Raw genomic sequence first — 5,924 nt, forward strand, 5'->3', positions numbered from 1 at the left:
CTTGTGCCGTCCATAGCTGCCGTCATCTTCCCTGAGACACTGCGCGTCAAGACACCCGTGGAGACACCCTTCCGACTATCAGGTACTATTTAACTCACTAAAACACAATAGAAAGATAAGGCATTTCCCAGAATTATCCTAGTAAATGTGTCTAAAAACATCAGAATTTTTTTTTCTAGCTGAGCTTGTGCCATCCATAGCTGCCGTCATCTTCCCTGAGACACTGGGCGCCAAGACACCCGTGGAGACACCCTTCCGACTATCAGGTACTATTTGACTCACTAAAACACTAGCAACACAATAGAAAGATAAGGGATTTCCCAGAATTATCCTAGTAAATGTGTCTAAAAACATCAGAATTTTTTTTTTCTAGCTGAGCTTGTGCCGTCCATAGCTGCCGTCGACTCTCCTGAGACACTGGGCATCAAAACACCAGTGGAGACACCCTTCCGACTATCAGGTACTATTTGACTCACTAAAACACTAGCAACACAATAGAAAGATAAGGGATTTCCCAGAATTATCCTAGTAAATGTGTCTAAAAACATCAGATTTTTTTTTTTCTAGCTAAGCTTGTGCCTTATATAGCTGCCGTCGACTCTCCTGAGACACTGGGCGTCAAAACACCAGTGGAGACACCCTTCCGACTATCAGGTACTATTTAACTCACTAAAACACTAGCAACACAATAGAAAGATAAGGGATTTCCCAGAATTATCCTAGTAAATGTGTCTAAAAACATCAGAATTTTTTTTTTTTCTAGCTGAGCTTGTGCCGTCCATAGCTGCCGTCGACTCTCCTGAGACGCTGCGCGTCAAGACACCCGTGGAGACACCCTTCCGACTATCAGGTACTATTTAACTCACTAAAACACAATAGAAAGATAAGGCATTTCCCAGAATTATCCTAGTAAATGTGTCTAAAAACATCAGATTTTTTTTTTTTCTAGCTGAGCTTGTGCCGTCCATAGCTGCCGTCGACTCCCCTGAGACACTGGGCGTCAAGACACCCGTGGAGACACCCTTCCGACTATCAGGTACTATTTAACTCACTAAAACACTAGCAACACAATAGAAAGATAAGGGATTTCCCAGAATTATCCTAGTAAATGTGTCTAAAAACATCTGAATTTTTTTTTTCTAGCTGAGCTTGTGCCGTCCATAGCTGCCGTCATCTTCCCTGAGACACTGCGCGTCAAGACACCCGTGGAGACACCCTTCCGATCTATCAGGTACTATTTAACTCACTAAAACACAATAGAAAGATAAGGCATTTCCCAGAATTATCATAGTAAATGTGTCTAAAAACATCAGATTTTTTTTTTTCTAGCTGAGCTTGTGCCGTCCATAGCTGCCGTCATCTTCCCTGAGACACTGCGCGTCAAGACACCCGTGGAGACACCCTTCCGACTATCAGGTACTATTTAACTCACTAAAACACAATAGAAAGATAAGGCATTTCCCAGAATTATCATAGTAAATGTGTCTAAAAACATCAGATTTTTTTTTTTCTAGCTGAGCTTGTGCCGTCCATAGCTGCCGTCATCTTCCCTGAGACACTGCGCGTCAAGACACCCGTGGAGACACCCTTCCGACTATCAGGTACTATTTAACTCACTAAAACACAATAGAAAGATAAGGAATTTCCCAGAATTATCCTAGTAAATGTGTCTAAAAACATCAGAATTTTTTTTTTCTAGCTGAGCTTGTGCCGTCCATAGCTGCGGTCGACTCCCGTGAGACACTCCGCGTCAACACACCCGCGGAGACACCCTTCCGACTATCAGGTACTATTTAACTCATTAAAACACTAGCAACACAATAGAAAGATAAGGGATTTCCCAGAATTATCCTAGTAAATGTGTCTAAAAACATCAGAATTTTTTTTTCTAGCTGAGCTTGTGCCATCCATAGCTGCCGTCATCTTCCCTGAGACACTGGGCGCCAAGACACCCGTGGAGACACCCTTCCGACTATCAGGTACTATTTGACTCACTAAAACACTAGCAACACAATAGAAAGATAAGGGATTTCCCAGAATTATCCTAGTAAATGTGTCTAAAAACATCAGAATTTTTTTTTTCTAGCTGAGCTTGTGCCGTCCATAGCTGCCGTCGACTCTCCTGAGACACTGGGCATCAAAACACCAGTGGAGACACCCTTCCGACTATCAGGTACTATTTGACTCACTAAAACACTAGCAACACAATAGAAAGATAAGGGATTTCCCAGAATTATCCTAGTAAATGTGTCTAAAAACATCAGAATTTTTTTTTTTCTAGCTGAGCTTGTGCCGTCCATAGCTGCCGTCAACTCCCCTGAGACACTGGGCGTCAAGACACCCGTGGAGACACCCTTCCGACTATCAGGTACTATTTAACTCACTAAAACACTAGCAACACAATATAAAGATAAAGCATTTCCCAGAATTATACTAGTAAATGTGTCTAAAAACATCAGAATTTTTTTTTTTTCTAGTCCGTCGCTATCAATATCCTCAAACACGAATCTTTCATCCTCACTCAAATGAATGGGGAAATTGTCATTTTCTCGGTCCGAATAGCACCTTTTGTTGGAGGCTCCTATTAAAAACAATGTGAATATGTGAGGAGCCATCAAACATGTGACGTCATCGTCTGCGACTTCCGGTACAAGCAAGGCTTTTCTCTTAGCACCGAAAGTTGCAAACTTTATCGTGGATGTTCTCTACTAAATCCTTTCAGCAAAAATATGGCAATATTGCACAATGATCAAGTATGACACATAGAATGGACCTGCTATCCCCGTTTGAATAAGAAAATCTCATTTCAGTAGGCCTTTAAATGTTGGCTCTAAAAACCCCAGAACACAAACATTCACCATCCATCCATCCATCCATCTTCTTCCGCTTATCCGAGGTCGGGTCGCGGGGGCAGCAGCCTAAGCAAGGAAGCCCAGACTTCCCTCTCCCCAGCCACTTCGTCTAGCTCTTCCCGGGGGATCCCGAGGCGTTCCCAGGCTAGCCGGGAGACATAGTCTTCCCAACGTGTCCTGGGTCTTCCCCGTGGCCTCCTGCCGGTTGGACGTGCCCTAAACACCTCCCTAGGGATCCTGACCAGATGCTTGAACCACCTCATCTGGCTCCTCTCGATGTGAAGGAGCAGCGGCTTTACTTTGAGTTCCTCCCGGATGGCAGAGCTTCTCACCCTATCTCTAAGGGAGAGACCTGGAAACTCATTTTGGCCGCTTGTACCCGTGATCTTATCCTTTCAGTCATGACCCAAAGCTCATGACCGTAGGTGAGGATGGGAACGTAGATCGACCGGTAAATTGAGAGCTTTGCCTTCCGGCTCAGCTCCTTCTTCACCACAACGGATCGATACAGCGTCCGCATTACTGAAGACGCCGCACCGACCCGCCTGTCGATCTCACGATCCACTCTTCCCTCACTCGAGAACAAGACTCCTAGGTACTTGAACTCCTCCACTTGGGGCAGGGTCTCCTCCCCAACCCGGAGATTGCACTCCACCCTTTTCCGGGCGAGAACCATGGACTCGGATTTGGAGGTGCTGATTCTCAATCCCTGAGGTACTCATCTGTGAAGTGACAAACATTCAAATTTTTATAATTTGCTCAGACTCTGCCATTTTTCCACTTATTGGAAATCTAAGAATGGCGGAACGTTCCCCAAAGCCTTGAGGAGATCACAGTGTTTATGGAAAGTCAGCATCAGACTTTGTGCCATCTTTAAAGTACTTCGGCTTCCAGTGATCCCCCAGGGCACAGATAGCAGGCCCATCAAACTTTCTGTTGGAATTGTCTAGTCCACTTTTATACTTTTTCATAAGAGTGGTTTTATACAGTTTTGTTATTTTTAAATAATACAATTTTAAATGGTTCCATAGATGAAGTCCTTTATATGATGTTACATGATGTGACAGTTTGACCCCACACTGTCACTGTTTGACCTTTGGCTTCCTCTCAAACCATGCACATTTTTTTTTAGTCAGTGGAAAACATGCTCAACAAACAAATTGTAAGCTGTCACTCACCATGGCTCTGCATGTCTGGCTAAAAGAGTCAGGGTGGGGCTGTTGGCTTTATGTAGCTGAGCACACCTGCTTTGACTAATTAGGCCTAATTTGGGCCAAACCATGATTGTCAGGAGCTGGGTGTTGCTGAGGGACATTTGAAAGTTGTGTTGTTTAAACCTGAATACACTGTGGACAAAAGTGACTGCTTTAAAAATGCAAAAGTACTATATGAATACTTTTTAGACATCTGATGGTTATTTACGGTTACATTTATAAAAAGAAGTGTTTTCTTAATTTCCCCTGTCAAATTGGTCCCAGCTAGTGGGCGGGGCTTTGGACTATTTAAGTGGGGAAAATGCCATTTTTCTGCCAGTCTGCTGCCTGTCACTGCCAGACGAGGTTCTCTGTCCTGACCAAGAGTTTCGGTCGTCATACGTCAAACAACTACTGAGGTGGTTATTTTGATGATGAGATTATGTTGTGATGTAACCGGTTAAATTGATTTTGTTAATTGCTCATTTATTTAGCTAAATCTGTTTTGTCATTTAATTCTTTACTTTGATATAGTTGATGTTTCACCTTTTGATTGTAAATATATGTATTTTGATATAATGGATGATTTATATTTTGATTATTTTTAATATGCTTATGTTGATTAATTATGTATAGGCCTATTTAACACACGGAACTTTGAAATATATTTAGAATATAAATGTAATATAATACACGATACTAATATTGTCTTTATTTATTACTGTTACAGATTGTTGGTGCTTTGTCTTCCTGTTTTGTTCACCTTTTGACACTTTTTGGGATTTTAAATAAATGTTTGTAAACTGTTGCCAACTGCGTGCCTTGCCATCCTTGATTTGAAGTCTGGTTTGCAAAGGTTACATTACCTTCACCCGAGGCGGGGTGTGACATATTTGTTTTACATGTGTTCATACCTTTGCTTTTGAGTACACATAAATCCCTCTTAGTTCATATTTACTGGTTCACATCTGAAACATCTTCTGGACCACTTCTGGAAGCATATTATTATTTACTTTATACATCATTTGAACAGTTGTCTTTTATACAAGATCATTTACTTTTGAAATGTGTGACTTTATGAATCATTTGTTGGGTCTCTATAATCCATTCTATTAATTATATTTATTACTTTCTTTTGTAGTATGAATATTGTTTTGTGATTGATGTATACGTATGTCCCCAGAACTTTACGCAATAAACAATGTGTGACAGTCTTGAGCCGTCATCGCTCGGGTTCATTGGACCACCCAGGAAGGACATTGCTTTTAGCAGGTTTGACTTATTTTTCAATAAGGCAGCTGTCTTTTGCGACATCATGGCTCCCACTGCTCGCTCTTTTGTGTCTCGCTCTTGCGTCTCCGTCACTCGTGTCTTGCAACCTGTCGTTCTTGCTCTTTAGTCGCTGTTGCCGGCTCTCCTACTCCTCTCTCAATCTCTCCTTTTTCTCCCTTTTTATACATCATGAGACGATGGGTCAAATGTGTCCCGGTGTGTGAGCCACGCAGCTGAATTAGTCGCTCTCGGCGCGCTCCGCCTCCTTGCCGCCATCTTGGGCAGTGCTGCGGCGTGCCCTACACCGCCGTCGGCTCCTCCTATCCACAGTATGCTTCAACAACAGTTGGGTATGATAAATGTAGTTAATATCAAAGCTGTTTATTAATCCTACTAAAGCTGATCTACAAAACGAGTCCAAAGTGGATTGCGCCCGTAAAGTCGGCAAAATAAGGCGTGCAATCCATTTTGGGTCTCTCTTCATTAACGATGAATGAAATATACAAAATACATGCTGACTGTCAAAGCTCCCACAATTCCGGGAGGAGGGGAAGCAAATATATTATACAGCACGTGTGATTTATCAACACTCATCACCGTTTTACAT

At 42.4% G+C, this 5,924-nt stretch overlaps 1 long non-coding RNA gene across 1 annotated transcript; it reads left to right on the forward strand.

Moving 5' to 3' along the window:
- Positions 1-1,512: 1,512 nt before the first annotated feature.
- On the forward strand, positions 1,513-5,423 carry LOC133542539 (uncharacterized). Its single transcript, XR_009804180.1, has 5 exons — positions 1,513-1,601; positions 1,700-1,786; positions 1,893-1,979; positions 2,087-2,173; positions 2,282-5,423. It is a non-coding gene; the product is annotated as an uncharacterized LOC133542539 (long non-coding RNA).
- The last annotated feature ends 501 nt before the right edge of the window (positions 5,424-5,924 follow it).

The sequence above is a fragment of the Nerophis ophidion genome, linkage group LG24 (assembly GCF_033978795.1).
Source record: "Nerophis ophidion isolate RoL-2023_Sa linkage group LG24, RoL_Noph_v1.0, whole genome shotgun sequence".
NCBI classification, from domain to species: domain Eukaryota; kingdom Metazoa; phylum Chordata; class Actinopteri; order Syngnathiformes; family Syngnathidae; genus Nerophis; species Nerophis ophidion.